Source organism: Aquarana catesbeiana, linkage group LG10 (genome assembly GCF_042186555.1).
Source record: "Aquarana catesbeiana isolate 2022-GZ linkage group LG10, ASM4218655v1, whole genome shotgun sequence".
Classification (NCBI taxonomy): Eukaryota; Metazoa; Chordata; class Amphibia; order Anura; family Ranidae; genus Aquarana; species Aquarana catesbeiana.
This window is the reverse complement of record NC_133333.1, coordinates 211,056,411-211,073,534: the sequence shown is the minus strand read 5'-3', so window position 1 is coordinate 211,073,534 and position 17,124 is coordinate 211,056,411. Positions and strand designations below refer to the sequence as shown.

Below are 17,124 nucleotides of genomic sequence, written 5' to 3'. Positions count from 1 at the left end.
CACTGATGCCCCAAGTTAAAATTGTACCTTCGTTTGCAAGATCGGCACTTACGCTACTCCGTCCTCCCCTCACAGATCGTACGTACGACGCACGTGTGTTATGCTTTATATAGACTGCGCATACGTGAAACTCCGCCCCTGTCCTTTCTAGTGTATTCCCCGCCCCTTATCTTTCGGCGCAGTAGGAGAGCATATGGCGGAGATACAGCAGGTGAGTGCAGAGAGCAGCAAAGAGGAAAGCCCGGAGCAAGGCAGTTCCCGATCCAGGAGGAGATATAAGGCCTCAAATATGTCCTTTGTAGAGATGGTGGAGATGGTGGACATCTTGAAGACGGCAGACTATGATGGAAAGTGTGACATCACCCCATCTGATGAAGGCAAAAACAACACAGTTTTTACATATTAATGTCTCATATTGCCTTCACTTTATCAAAGTTGAACTTTGTAAGTTCCCGAGTTGTGGATGTGTATGTTTTATGGTTTTAAACATGCCTATTTAGCCACAAAAAGGCTATATACATGGGGTCCCCGGGTTACAAACAAGATAGGGACTGTAGGTTTGTTCTTAAGTTGAATCTGTTTGTAAGTCGGAACAGGTACATTTTTTAAGTGTAGCTCCAGCCAAAAAAACTATTTTTAAGCTTTTTGGATAGCATAGGGAAGGATTAACACCCCTGTAACATTTGTTTTGCTGTCTGTACCCCTGTTCAGAAGATTTCACCTCACTTTCTGTCCCAATGACAATTGGATTTTGAAAATTTTGGGTTGATGTGGAAACAAGCCTTGGTGATAAAGCATCTGTGGAGGTACCTTTTCCCCATATTAGCTCTTACATGAGTGAATTTCCCTTCCTAGGGGTAGATTTCCTCTCACTTCCTGTTGTCTCCCTCAGTTTGTAAGTAGGAGTCGTTTGTAAGTCGGATGTTTGTAACTAGGGGACCCTCTGTACTGTCACACATACATGTTATACACCAAACCTTTTATAACGCACATTTGAATGTGCTTGGAGTAAAATTTTTTTTACTCAACAATGTGTGGCTTCTTCTTTCAATGCTCAATACCATTTTTTGGAGTAAGTTGGTGTAGTTACAGTGACAATGGGGGTTATTTACTAAAGGCAAATCCACTTTGCAATACAAGTGCACTTGCAGTGCAGTTTCAGTGCACTTTCAAGTGCACTTGTAGTGCAAAGTGGATTTGCCTTTAGTAAATAACCCTACAGTGCTCTACAATTTGCCCCAATCAGGCTATTTTAGGGACTCCAAGCAATTCATGGAGTTGAAAAGGATGATTATATTTAGCATTAATACAGGTCCATAAATATTGGGACATAAACACAATTCTAGTCTTTTTGGCTCTATACACCACCACAATGGATTTGAAATGAAACGAACAAGATGTGCTTTAACTGCAGACTTTCAGCTTTAATTTGAGGGTATTTACATCCAAATCAGGCGAACGTTGTAGGAATTACAACAGTTTGTATATGTGCCTCCCACTTTTTAAGGGACCAAAAGTAATGGGACAGATTAACAATCATCCATCAAACTTTCACTTTTTAATACTTGGTTGCAAATCTCTTGCTGTCAATTACAGCCTGAAGTCTGGAACGCATAGACATCACCAGATTCTGGGTTTCATCCCTGGGGATGCTCTGCCAGGCCTCTACTGCAAATGTTTTCAGTTCCTGCTTGTTCTTGGAGCATTTTCCCTTCAGTTTTGTCTTCAGCAAGTGAAATGCATGCTCAATCGGATTCAGGTCAGGTGATTGACTTGGCCATTGCATAACATTCCACTTCTTTCCCTTAAAAAACTCTCTGGTTGCTTTTGCAGTATGCTTCGGGTCATTGTCCATCTGCACTGTGAAGCACCGTCCAATGAGTTCTGAAGCATTTTGCTGAATATGAGCAGATAATATTGCCGGAAACACTCCAGAATTCATCCTGCTGCTTTTGTCAGCAGTCACATCATCAATGAATACAAGAGAACCAGTTCCATTGGCAGCCATACATGCCCACGCCATGACACTACAACCACCATGCTTCACTGATGAGGTGGTATGCTTTGGATCATCAGCAGTTCCTTTCCTTCTCCATACTCTTCTCTTCCCATCACTCTGGTACAAGTTGATCTTGGTCTCATCTGTCCATAGGATGTTGTCCCAGAACTGTGAAGGCTTTTTTAGATGTTGTTTGGCAAACTCTAACCTGGCCTTCCTGTTTTTGAGGCTCACCAATGGTTTACATCCTGTGGTGAACCCTCTGTATTCACTCGGGTGAAGTCTTCTCTTGATTGTTGACTTTGACACACATACACCTACCTCCTGGAGAGTGTTCTTGATCTGGCCAACTGTTGTAAAGGGTGTTTTCTTCACCAGGGAAAGAATTCTTCGGTCATCCACCACAGTTGTTTTTCGTGGTCTTCCGGGTCTTTTGGTGTTGCTGAGCTCACCGATGCGTTATTTCTTTTTAAAGATGTTCCAAACAGTTGATTTGGCCATAACTAATGTTTTTGCTATCTCTCTGATGGGTTTGTTTTGTTTTTTCAGCCCAATGATGTGCTTCATTGATAGTGACAGCTCTTTGGATCTCATATTGAGAGTTGACAGCAACAGATTCCAAATGTAAATACCACACTTGAAATTAACGCTGGACCTTTTATCTGCTCCTTGTAAATGGGATAATGAGGGAATAACACACACCTGGCCATGGAACAGCTGAGCAGCCAATTGTCCTATTACTTTTGGTCCCTTAAAAAGTGGGAGGCACATATACAAATTGTTGTAATTCCTACACCATTCACCTGATTTGGATGTAAATACCCTCAAATTAAAGCTGAAAGTCTGCAGTTAAAGCACATCTTGTTTGTTTAATTTCAAATCCATTGTGGTGGTGTATAGAGCCAAAAATATTAGAATTGGGTAGATGTCCCAATATTTATAGACCTGACTGTACATTAACAACAAAAACATTGTGTGTGTGTAGCAGACCCATAGCACAACATAATAGTTAGCTGAAGAAGAGATCGTCACCACATGTATCAAATAAGTTATGTTTGCACTATTGAAGAAAATGCCCCCCAAAAAAAAGGCCATTTGAGAACATAGGAGACAGATCAAAGAAACACAAGCAATAAATCAAATTAAATATGAGTTCAGTTTTTAACAACAAATTTATTTTCCATAGGTTTTAAACAGTATCTGGCATATAAATTGCCCCCCTACCTGCGAAGTACTCCAGATAGCTTTGCCGTACTTTGTGGGCGCTTTGGGGGGCAAGCCAGGATGACCAGGTTCAAGTGCCGTCATGTTTTGGTCCAGTGAGCTTGCCTCAGTCGCAACTGAGGCCAGATAGTTGGCTGCATTTTTTCTTAAAAAATTGTGCAAAATGCAGCAGCAAAGAATAATGTGGTTGAGTTTATATTCCGCCATATTTATTGCAGTAAGGAATAGGCGGAACCGGCTGGCCATTATGCCAAAGGCATTTTCAACCACTCTTCTGGCTGTGGCCAGCCGGTAATTAAAAACCCTCTGGTCCGGGGTGAGGGTCCTTATAGGGAATGGCCGCATAAGATGGTCCCCAGCGCAAATGCTTCATCTGCTACAAACATGAATGGGAGGCCCGCCACGTTGTCTTCTGGAGGTGGCAAGCCCAAGCTGCCATTCTGGAGCCGTCTGTAGAACTCCGTCTGGGCGATGACTCCACCATCCAACATCCGGCCATTCTTCCCCACGTCCACATAGAGGAATTCATAAGTCACCGACACCACCACCAACAACACAATACTACTATACCCCTTATAGTTATAATAGTACGACCTCGAGTTGGGGGGTGGGACGATGTGGACGTGTTTCCCATCTATTGTCCCAACACAGTTCGGAAAATCCCACTGCTGGGCAAATTGGGAGGCCACAGTCTGCCATTCCTGTGGGTTGGAAGGAAACTGTGGAGTCAAACAAAAAAAAATTGTACTTTTGCACATAACATTGCAAGCAGATTAGACACAAACATTCTTGGCCAACATAAGTATAACATTTATTGAAATGAGTATTTAAAGTCAAAAGTATAAGGTCCACTTATCAGATTCCTCACCCCCTCTGATGGCCCATTGGAAAAATGTTATGGTGGGGGGGATGTTTTGGACAGGTAACCCTCTCCACTTCAGTTAAAGCTGAATGCATAAATAATGTATATTACTTTGGCCAGCCTCTCCTTATTTACACTATTGACAGCCCACTGGACAGGTAAGAAGTTTCATAATCCAAAAATATGAATACACACTGTACAAATTGAAGCACAATTTTACATTCTGCAATTACCTATCAAGATAATAGGAGAACAAAACTTGAAACAGTACCATTTGAAAGTATTCAGGCAGGCCCTTGCACTACATGCTTTGGTGAATTCATCCATAAATATGAACGCAAAAGAGGTAGGTATAGTGTGTATGGGTTTGGCAAAGTCAGCAGACAGAGTATTGTTATCGGTTGACTTAGCAATTGGGGAGGGAGGGCTCAAAATGAGTTTTGGCCCCCCAAAAAAAGCCTCTTGCACTCTGCCTGAATTTAAGGACAAAAATAACATTTGGACACATTTTATGGGGTGTTAAGGGTAGCACTACAATGGAGCAGACAAAATACATTGTTAAGTGACTAGGCTAGGTGTTGAATGGGCCCAGGATAGCATGCTGGGGAGGTTAGTGAAGGCAAATATGCATGAAGGAGCATTAAAAGCTTACAGCATGAATGAGGACAAATAGGACATTCACAGCATATTACAATCATGGTAATTATGGAATGATGAAATAAATACAATACATTAGCAAACATTAAATACATAGAATGTGATGTTAAAGGATAAAACTTACCTTAATATAGTCCTTCTGCAGGACCTGAATTATGGCAGAACAGGTCTCTGGAATAACAATTCCCAGAGCCTGGGGGGAGATCCCAGTCGTGATCTTAATATGCTAGAGACTTCTCCCCATCGCCAAGCACCGCAAGGTGGCGACGAGCCTCTGCTCAGGAGAGATGGCTTGCCGCATGCAAGTGTCCTGCTTCATAATATAAGAGGTAAGCAAAGCCAACAGATGGTGAAAAACGGGGTCCGTCATCCGGAGATAATTCCTGAAATTATCAGGATTATTCTCCTGGATCTCCCGCAGCAAAGGCATGTGAGAGGATTGGTCATGCTGGAGCAACCAATTCTTGGTCCATGAACTCCTCCTGGCTTCGTTCATGGACTAGACTTAGGTCAAAGCAAGAACTCCAACACCAAGCCCAACAATGTCACAAGCTCTCCGATAAGAACGTAACTGCAACATGGCTAGAAAATGGTTGGCTGGTCAGAACGAACGAACAAAATGCACTGAAAATCAGAAAGGACCTGAGAAGAACAAGCTGAAAATCAGAAACGAGCGGACAAGAACACACTGAAAAACAGAAGCGAACTATAAATAGAACGTACTGAAGGACAGGAACGAACTGACAACACGCACTGAAGAACAGATACAAACCCACAAGCACAAACCGAAAAACAGAAATGAACTGAAAGGCACGAGGCTGAAAAGCGCGAATCGTCTCTCACCAAACTTCTAATACAAGATAAACACGAGATTAGCAGAAGGAGCCCAAAGGGTTGCGCACTGGCTATTGAACCTCCTTTTTATAGTCCCGTCGTACGTGTTATACGTTACCGCGTTCTCACGTTCGGAATTTTGGGCCAACATTTGTGTGACCATGTGTATGCAAGACAAGTTTGAGCCAACATCCTTTGGAAAAAAATCCATGGTTTTGTTGGCAGAAAGTCCGATCGTGTGTACGCGGCATTACCATTGGATCACCAACAAGAAGATGACATCTCCTTTTAGGAGCCTTATCCGCAAAACTTGCCTGGTTTTCAACCTCAGGTAAAACAGATAAAAAATCATGAGTTACCTGAGCTCAGATAAAATGCATCCAATCTGTAAAAATTAACTAAAATCACTGTGTGTGTTGTCTCTAATTTGTTTTGGATGATAAAATATCAAAGCATTAGACTGTATATTGGCCAAAATATATAAACCCAGAAACAAGGGCTTTATGCCTGACAAGTCCTGCGCTAACAGTACAGTAAAAAGCCCATACCAATTTCAGCAAATGCTGGAAACATTACTACACTATTTCCCCTCCAGCTCAGATGTTTTTCATTCTTCAAAAGTAGCATGAATCAGGAAAATACCACATTGTGGCCACTAGATGAAACTGATGATCATTGTAAAAAAGTATTTCTTTCCTATGATCATCATCTTCATCTAGTGGCCGTAGTAAGTGCACACTATGTATAGCCTAAGCTTGTCTGTTTAGTTACAGTATCTCACAAAAGTGAGTACACCCCTCACATTTTTGTAAATATTTTATTATACCTTTTCATGTGACAACACCGAAGAAATTACACTTTGCTACAATTTAAAGTAGTGAGTGTACAGCTTGTATAACAGTGTGAATTTTTCCGTCCCCTCAAAATAACTCAACACACAGCCATTAATGTCTAAACCGCTGGCAACAAAAGTGAGTACACCCCTAAGTGAAAATTTTCAAATTGGGCCCAATTAGCCCTTTTACCTCCCCGGTGTCATGTGACTCGTTAGTGTTGCAAGGTCTCAAGTGTGAATGGGGAGCAGGTGTGTTAAATTTGGTGTTATCGCTCTCACTCTCTCATACTGGTCACTGGAAGTTCAAAAAAAAAAAAAAATTGTTGTTCTACATAAAGATGGCCTATGCTATAAGAAGCTGCAGCATGGTGGCCAAGGCCATATAGCGGTTTAACAGGACAGGTTCCACCCAGAACAGGCCTCGCCATGGTCGACCAAAGAAGTTGAGGGCATGTGCTCAGCGTCATATCCAGAGGTTGTCTTTGGGAAATAGATGTATCAGTGCTGCCAGCATTGCTGCAGATGTTGAAGGGGTGGGGGGGGGGGGGCTCAGCCTGTCAGTGCTCAGACCATGTGCTGCACACTGCATCAAATTGGTGTGCATGGCTGTTGTCTCAGAAGGAAGCCTCTTTTAAAGATGATGCACAAGAAAGCCCGCAGTTTGCTGAAGAGAAGCAGACTAAGGACATGGATTACTGGAACCATGTCCTGTGGTCTGATGAGGCCAAGATAAACTTATTTGGTTCAGATGGTGTCAAGCGTGTGTGGCAGCAACCAGGTGAGGAGTACAAAGACAAGTGTGTCTTGCCTACAGTCAAGCATGGTGGTGGAAGTGTCATGGTCTGGGGCTGCATGAGTGCTGCCGGCACTGGGAGCTACAGTTCATTGAGGGGACCATGAATGCCAACGTGTACTGTGACATACTGAAGCAGAGCATGGTCCCCTCCCTTTGGAGACTAGGCCACAGGGCAATATTCCAACATGATAACGACCCCAAGCACACCTCCAAGACGACCATTGCCTTGCTAAAGAAGCTGAGGGTAAAGGTGAGGGACTGGCCAAGCATGTCTCCAGACCTAAACCCTATTGAGCATCTGTGGGATATCCTCAAACGAAAGGTGGAGCAGCGCAAGGTCTCTAACATTCACCAGCTCCGTGATGTCGTCATGGAGGAGTGAAAGAGGACTCCAGTGGCAACCAGTGAAGCTCTGGTGAACTCCATGCCCAACTGTTTTGCTTTCGTCTATCTAGCAAGGTTACTCTGTGGTATAAGCAAGGAAGCTAAGACTTCTGCAGTGTGTAAATGTGCTTTTACTATACAAAGATGCTGTACATACAAAACTATTACAATCTTAGGAATACAATACAAGACTGACAGATATCTATAACAAGCAAAATGCCTAGCAAATGAACAGCCTATGGTCTATATCAGTACAAATACACTTAAAGGTTACATATCTTCTCTTACTGTATGTTCGTGATCTCCATTGGCAACGATTCCTCTGGAAATCAGGCACTGTTCTTGTATCATGAGTGGCTTCTGATCTTCAAAGCATGATGATGTGTGTGTCCCAGTCTCTTCTCACCCCTTTTTATTTGTACAAGTTTGTTGACAAAAATTAATGGTTACAAACTTGTTTGCATAACAACCGACTAACAGTCATTCTTTCAGTTTGAGAGACCCTCTCTTACTTGTTTACTGTAGCTATAGAGACAATAGCCTATTCAAGCTGTCAATTGAATACAACAAAGGTATCTAACCCCATTGTATGAAACAGCATTTGTTTGAGAAATCTACTCAAGCCAAAAAACTGACAGTAATCTGACCAACTCACTATTGTAATATTGTTTCATGTATCTTATGTCTGATTAATATAAAGAAAATCATATTTTTAACAAATGCAACACAACAACAGGGTTAAGGCAGTGCTGGAAAATAATGGTGGCCACACAAAATATTGATACTGTGCCCAGTTCAGACATTTTCACTTAGGGGTGTACTCACTTTTGTTGCCAGCAGTTTAGACATTAATGACTGTGTGTGGAGTTATTTTGAGGGGACAGCAAATTTACACTGTTAGCCTCGGTTCACACTGAGGCAGCACGACTTACAGCGCAACCGCCTCAGGCGACCCAGAACACGACTCAGCGGCGACTTGCAAAACGACTTCTGTATAGAAGTCAATGCAAGTCGCCCCTAAAGTCGTACAGGAACCTTTTTCTAAATCGGAGCGACTTGCGTCGCTCCAATTAGAACGGTTCCATTGCAGAGAACGGGGCGCTACTTGTCAGGCGACTAGGTCGCCTGACAAGTCGTCCCAGTGTGAACCGAGGCTTATACAAGCTGTACACTCACTACTTTACATTGTACCAAAGTGTCATTTTTTCAGTGTTGTCACATGAAAAGATATAATAAAATATTTACAAAAATGTGAGGGGTGTACTCACTTTTGTGAGATACCGTATAAATAGATTAGGGAAGGGATAAACCCCTTGATAGTTTATATTATGCAGTCTGTGTCCTGTGTGGGAATTTCCCTTAACTTCCCATCTTAGAGATGCAACAAATGAGCAAATAGACCTAAAAAATGAAAAGATTTCCTCTTGCTACACACATAGTTGGACATTCATCAGTTCTGTCACATATCCAGGCAATGTTAAACAGGAGCGATGAGGCAATTCATGACAAACTTGCGACAGAATTATGATAATTAAGCAGTTTCATTTATAAACGTCTCCCTTAGCTACTCTCAAGTAGCACTGTGACTGAATAACACCTGACCCTGATCATTTCTTATATGCGCGTCTATGGGAAAATACCTATAAAACCTATACAAATCTGTTTTAAGTAGCTGTCCTGAAATAAAGGCATGAGGGTTGCAAATACTCACAAAAACTGTCTCATAGGATCTGCTAACTGACAGGCAGACTGATTTGCATCCACAGTTGACAACTTTCCCTCACAGTGCCTTCAGCGATACACACACTAATTAATTTTCCTGGAATTAAGCAAGGGAATTTCCCTTTGCTCCTAAACTCCCTGTGTTGTCTCACAGCCAGTAACAGCCGTGCTTCTGCCAAGTGACTGCAAACAACAATCTATAGAGGTTAATAAAACAGAGCAGTTATTCCCATGAAATTTCAGCAAAATGGGAAAAAGTTCTGCATTTTGGTGAAATCTAGTGAAATCAATGAAGAAGGATTAATGAAAATTTTTTTGGTGTTTAAGGTGTAATGCTATTTAAATACCTCCTTAGAGTTACTGGCGATGTTTTCACTATCCTGGGCTTGTTCTTGTGCCAAAAAGACCATCATCAGCCTCATTATTTTACCGTTATGCCCTGTACACACGGTCGGACATTGATCAGACATTCCGACAACAAAATCCATGGATTTTTTCAGACAGATGTTGGCTCAAACTTGTCTTGCATACACCCGGCACACAAAGTTGTTGGAAAATCTCTTAATTTATTCTGAGCATGCGTGGCACCTTGTGCGTCGGATTTGTGTACACACGATCGAAATTTCCAACAACAGATTTTGTTGTCGGAAAATTTTATAGAAAGCTCTCAAACTTTGTGTGTCGGAAATGCCGATGGAAAATGTGTGATGGAGCCCACACACAGTCGGAATTTCCGACAACAAGGTCCTATCACATATTTTCCATCGGAAAATCCGACCGTGTGTACAGGGCATTATTCTTAGAAAGTAATGATCAAACACACAAAAACCCACAAATGCAAAGACTAATAAATGAAATAAACTGAACTACCCTACCCACTTAACAACCGGCCCGTAGCCGAATGACGGCTGTAGGGCGGTTGCTTAACTCTGGGAGGGCGTACTATGACGTCCTCCCAGAATTCCCCTCTTGCGCGCCCCCTGGGGCGCGCACCCGAACACATCCGTGACCGTTGGGTCCGGAGGACCCGGCGCATCACGGATCCCGGTAAATGACGGTCAAATGACGGAGCGATCACATGTAAACAAACCGGCATCATCTAATGACGCCGGATCCTCTCCTCCCCTCCTGTGTACCGATCGGTACACTGTGAGCGGAGAGGGGGATGGATGGATGGCTGCAGCGCTGTGGGCTGTATGTGTAGTGCCCACAGCGCTGCTCAGTGACATCCAGCCATCCATCCATGCTCAGCCATCCCTAATGCCCTGCACTAATCTGCAATGCCCTGCAATACTCTGCAATACCCCCACAATACTCTGCAATGCCCCACAATACTCTGCAATACCCCCACAATACTCTGCAATACCCCCACAATGCTCTACAATACCCCCACAATGCTCTGCAATACCCCACAATACTCTGCAATACCCTGCAGTACTCTGCAATACCCCGAAATACTTTGCAATACCCCGCAGTACTCTGCAATACCCCGCAGTACACTGCAATACCCCGCAATACTCTGCAATACCCCGCAATACCCTGCAATACCCTGCAATACCCCGCAGTACTCTGCAAAACCCCGCAATACCCTGCAATACCCCGCAATACCCTGCAATACCCCGCAGTACTCTGAAATACCCCGCAGTACTCTGAAATACCCCGCAGTGCTCTGCAATACCCCGCAATACTCTGCCATACCCAGCCATACTCTGCAATACTCGGTGATACCCAGCCATACCCAGTCATACTCGGAGATACCCTGCAATACCCTGCCATACTCTGCAATACCCCCCATACTCTGCAATACCCCGCCATACCCTGCAATACTCAGCCATACCCAGCCATACCCTGCCATGCTGAGCCATACTCAGCCATACTCAGCCATGCTCAGCCATACTCGGCTGTACTCGGCCTCTATATGTGGCCAGGCTGTGGAAGTCTCACACATGTGGTATCGCCGTACTCAGGAGGAGTAGGAGATTCTTTTTTGGGGTGACATTTTTGGTATGTACATGCTATGTGTTAGAAATATTGTATAAATGGACAACTTTGTGTTAAAAAAAAAAAATGCGTTTTAACCACTTCCCGCCCGACGGCTGTCATACAACATCCTTGATTTTGTGCGGGGATATCTGAATGATGCCTGCAGCTACAGGCATCATTCAGATATCAGCTTTTTCAGCCGGCGATTCCCTACACCATAAGAATGATCATAGCAGCTGTTCCACTGCTTGATCCTTCTTACAGGAGGCGAGAGGGGACGCCCCCCCCCCTCGCCGCCCTCAGGTGCTTCTACCGACTCACCGCTACGATCGAAGCCAGGATCTTTTTTTTTTCTTTTTTTCAGGCTTCCCAGCCTAGAGGTGAGATGTGGGGTCTTATTGACCCCATATCTCACTGTAAAGAGGACCTGTCATGCCATATTCCTATTACAAGGGATGTTTACATTCCTTGTAATAGGAATAAAAGTGGTCAAAAAAAATGTTTTTTGGAAAAAAGCATCAAACTAAAATAAATAAAGTAAAATGAACAATAAAAAAATAAATAAATTTTAAAGCGCCCCTGTCCCTGTGTGCTCGCATGCAGAAGCGAACGCATACGTGAGTCCCGCCCACATATGAAAACTGTGTTCAAACCACACATGTGAGGTATCGCTGCGATCGGTAGAGTGAGAGCAATAATTTTGGCCCTGGACCTCCTCTGTAACTCAAAACATGTAACCAGTAAAAAATTTTAAAGCGTCGCCTATGGGGTTTTTGAGTAGCAAAGTTTGGCGCCATTCCACATGCGCGTGCAATTTTGAAAGGTGACATGTTGGGTATCTATTTACTCGGCGTAACTTCATCTTTCACATTATGCAAAAACATTGGGCTAACTTTACTGTTTTGTTTTTTTTTAAAGCACAAAACTGGGTTTTTTTTCCAAAAAAAAGCGTTAAAAAAATTGCTGCGCAAATACCGTGCGAGATAAAAAGTTGCAATGACCACCATTTTATTCCCTAGGGTCTTTGCTAAAAAAACATATATAATGTTTTGGGGTTCTATGTAATTTTCTAGCTAATAATTGATGATTTTTACATGTAGGAGAGAAATGTCAGAATTGGCCTGGGCACTCCAGAACGCCTGAAGGTGCTCCCTGAATGTTGGGCCTCTGTATGTGGCCATGCTGTATAAAAATCTCACACATGTGGTATCGCCATACTCGGGAGTAATAGCAGAATGTGTTTTGGGGTGTAATTTGTGGTATGCATATGCGGTGTGTGAGAAATAACCTGCTAATATGACAATTTTGTGAAAAAAAAAAAAAGTAAAAAAAAAAACTTGATTTTGCAAAGAATTGTGGGAAAAAAATGACAACTTCAAAAAACTCACCATGCATCTTTCTAAATACCTTGGAATGTCTTCTTTCCAAAAAAGGGCCATTTGGGGGGTATTTGTACTTTTCTGGCATATTAGGGTCTCAAGAAATTAGATAGGCCGTCAGTAATTCAGGTGTGATCAATTTTCAGAGATTGTCACCACAGCGTGTGGACTCTATAACTTTCACAAAGACCAAATAATATACACCAATTTGGTTTATTTTTACCAAAGATATGTGGCAGTATAAATTTTGGCCAAAATATATGAAGAAAAATTACTAATTTGCTAAATTTTATAACAGAAATGAAGAAAAATGCTTTTTTTTACAGATTTTTCGGTCTTTTTTCTTTTATAGCGCAAAAAATAAAGAACCCAGCGGTGATTAAATACCACCAAAAGAAAGCTCTATTTGTGTGAAAAAAAGACAAAAATTTCATATAGATACAGTGTTGTATGACTGAGTAATTGTCGTTCAAAATGTGAGAGCACCAAAAGCTGAAAATTGGTCTGGTTAGGAAGGGGGTTTAAGTGCCCAGTGGTCAAGTGGTTAAAGCAAACACACAAAAAATATATACAGTGGGGGAAATAATTATTTGCTTCCCTGCAGATTTTGTAAGTTTGACCACAAAGGGCGTTTATAATTTTTATCATGGTGTATTTTTATATGAAAGAGACAGAATATCAACAAAAAAATCCAGAAAAAAACACATCATACAAATGATATAAATTGAGTTGCAGTTCAGTCAGTAAAATAAGCATTTGATCCCCAAACAAAACCTGATGTAGTACTTGGTGGAGAAACCCTTGTTGGCAAGCACAGAGGTAAGATGTTTCTTGTAGTTGGTTACTATGTTTTCAACACATCTCAGGACTCGGATTTTGGTCCACTCTTCTTTACAGATCTTCTCTATAAATTTTCTATAGGATTAAGGTCTGGAGACTGGCTAGGACACTCCATGACCTTAACGACTTCACCCCCGGAAGATTTGGCTGCTCAATGACCAGGCCATTTTTTGTGATATGGCACTGTGTCCCTTTAACTGAAAATTGCGCGGACGTGCGAGGTTGTATCCAAACAAATTTGGCATCCTTTCTTTCCGCACAAATAGAGCTTTCTTTTGGTGGTATTTGATCATCTCTGCGGTTTTTGATTTTTTGCGCTATAACCAAAAAAAGAGCGACAATTTTGAAAAAAAAACACAATATTTTGTACTTTTTGCTATAATAAATATCTCCAATTTTTTCTTTTTAAAAAGCTAATTTTTTCCTCAGTTTAGGCCGATATGTATTCTTCTACATATTCTTGGTAATACAAATCGCAATAAGCGTATATTGATTGGTTTGCGCAAAAGTTATAGTGTCTACAAAATAGGAGATAGATTTATGGTCTTTTTATTATTTTTTTTTTACTAGTAATGGAGGCGATCTGCGATTTTTATCGGGACTGCAATATTGCGCCCGCCGTGCACTCACATCGGCTCTGGGCACATGCTGCGGGGGCTCGCCCCTAGTGGCCAAAAGGCGAAACGACGTAAGGTAATGTCATTTCGCCCAGCCGTGCCATTCTGCCACAGTAAAACCGCGGCGGCTGGTCGGCAAGCAGTTAATGTGCGTTTTCTTGAGCCACTCCTTTGTTGCCTTGGAAGAATGTTTTGGGTCATTGTGATGCTGGAAGACCCATTCACAACCCATCTTCAGTGTTCTGGCTGAGGTGGATAGAAGGTTCTCATCCAAGATTTTACAATACATGGCCCTGTCCATTGGCCCCTCAATGCAGCAAAGTTGGCCTGTACCTTTAGCAGGGAAACAGCCCAAAAGCATAATGTTTCCACCTCTGTGCTTGACTGTAGGGATGGTGTTCTTAGGGTCATAGTCAGCATTTTTCTTCCTCCAAAGAAGAAAAATGCAACTTGAGTTGATGCTTAAAGAGCTCAATTTTGGTGTCATCTGATCACAGCACTTTCTCCCAATCCTTCTCCGAATCATTTTGATGTTCATTTGCAAACTTCAGACGGGCCTGTACATGTGCCTTCTTGAGGAGGGGGACTTTGCAGCTGCTGCAGGATTTCAATCCATGGCAGCGTATTGTGTTACCAATGGTTTGTTTGGTGACTGTGGTCCCAACTGACTTGAGTTCATTCACAAGCTCCTCCCGTGTAGTTCTGGGCTGATCCCTCACTTTTCTTATGCTCATCCTTACCCCATGAGGCAAAATCTTGCAAAATCTTGCATGGAGCTCCAGATTGAGGGCGATTGATGCTTATTTTGTATTTCTTCCATTCCCGAATATTCGTACCAACAGTTGTCTCCTGTCACCAAGCTTCTTGATGATGGTCTTGTAGCCCATTTCAGCCTTGCACAGGTCTAGAATCTTGTCCCTGACATCCTTTGACAGCTTTTTGGTCTTTCCCATGACGGTGAGATTTGAATGGAAGAAATAGATTCTGTGGACAGTTGTCTTTAGGAGCATCTTAAACTGACAGGACTAATCTGTGTACTGCGTGAGCATATACTGTAGCCAGTCTGTGGGAGCCAGAATTATTGTTGGTTGGTAGGGAATCATATACTTATTTTACTCACTAAACTGCAACTTAATTTATAACATTTGTATCATGTGTTTTTTTTGGGATTTTTGGTTGATATTCTGGCTCTATCATTTAAAATAAACCTATGATAAAAAACTATAGACCCCTCATTTCTGGTGGGCAAACTTACACAATCTGCAGGGGATCAAATAATTATTTTCCCCACTGTATAACTCTTGCTTCAAAACATTTTCGCTGAAGCAGCTTAAAACGGAGTTCCACCCAAAAATGGAAGCTCCATTTATCTGCCTCCTCCCCCTCTCCGGTGCCACATTTGGCACCTTTTGGGGGGGAGGGGGGAGAGGGTCCTGTTTTTGACAGGTACCTGTCCCCACTTCTGAGAGATCTCAGAAGTTCGGCCCCCCTCCTCTTTCCCCCACCGCCGGGCCAGTCAGAAAGTACAGCACATGCACAGTAGGGAATCGTCTGTCAACCCACAAGGCTTCATTGCCGCTTACAGGCAATGATGGCTGCAGCACCCGAGAGCCGATGGAAACATCGGCTAGGGTGCCAAAATCACTGGCTTCCAGTACAGGTAAGCAGTGGCGGCTGGGGCGCAAGCAAACTGAAAAATTCTGGAAAAAAAAACATCATTGCAGCATCACTGTGCCCATCATACGCAGCCACTGTGCCATCAAACGCAGCCACTGTGCCCATCAAATGCAGCCACTGTGCTCATCAATTGCAGCCACTGTGCCTATCAATTGCAGCCACTGTGTCTATCAATTGCAGCCACTGTGCCATCAAACGCAGCCACTGTGCCCATCAAACGCAGCCACTGTGCTCATCAATTGCAGCCACTGTGCCTATCAATTGCAGCCACTGTGCCATCAAACGCAGCCGCTGTGCTATCAAACACAGCCACTGTGCCATCAAACGCTGCCACTGTGCCATCAAATGCAGCCACTGTGCCATCAAACGCAGCCACTGTGCCCATCAAATGCTGCCACTGTGCCCCAAACACTTCCACTGTGCCCAATCAGATGCTGCCACTGTGCCCAATAAAACCATGCCACTGTGCTCCATCAAATGCTGCCACTGTGCCCATCAAATAGTGCCACTGTGCCCCATCAAATGCTGCCACTGTGACCCATCAAATGCTGCCACTGTGCCCATCAAATAGTGCCACTGTGCCACATCAAATGCTGCCACTATGCCCATCAAATAGTGCCACTGTGCCCAGCAAAAGTTGCCACTGTGAACCCACTCGCTCGCTGTACTTACCGTCTTGGTGGTGGGTCAGGCCTGCGGGTGACGGCGGCAAGCAGTGGGACCTTGCAGACAGTGGCTACTGTGTCCTCCATGCTAATCGTAGCACCTGTCTATTCAGTCAATCAGGTGACGGGTAACAGACCCGCGCACCTGATTGGCTAAGAGGCGGTTCAGTGTTAGAGAAGCGAATATTCATTAGCTTTTCTAACACACCTGGGTGGACTGTGAGCGCAATGCTTTGCGCTGGCAGTTCACCTTTTTTGAAGCCTATTAGAGTCTATGGCTCTAATCAGCTGCTTCAAAAATACACCCCCGCCGCTGGCATTCAGGCACCCGGGGCCGGACGCCTGTATATGGGGTGGCAACGATGGCCATGAATAGATTCATGCAATGCATGTATTTACCCATTATGCACAGATGCGGGGTGGCTGGAGAGAGGGGGCGGTGCCCATGCGCCCTTAATGGACGCACCGCCACTGCAGGTAAGTGTCCTAATATTAAAAGTGAGCAGATACCGTGTGTAGCTGCTCACTTTTAATTTTTTGCTGGTGGGGCAGAACTCTGTTTTAGCCCGGGTTCACACTATACCGGGCTGTGGATCGCACAAGAGCGCTGTGCGTCCCTGTTCCCCGTTTCAGGGATGAATCAGGGCTGA

The 17,124-nt window shown here is 43.3% G+C and overlaps 1 protein-coding gene across 1 annotated transcript in view; it reads right to left on the bottom strand.

The window, feature by feature from the left end:
* The window catches only part of LOC141111188 (surfactant protein C-like), a 43,051-nt gene extending 33,649 nt beyond the window's left edge, over window positions 1–9,402 (bottom strand). Inside the window, exon 1 of the mRNA XM_073603249.1 lies at window positions 9,303–9,402. The gene's annotated coding sequence lies outside the window, so the exon portion shown is untranslated. The remainder of the gene's footprint in view (window positions 1–9,302) is intronic.
* Window positions 9,403–17,124: the final 7,722 nt, after the last annotated feature.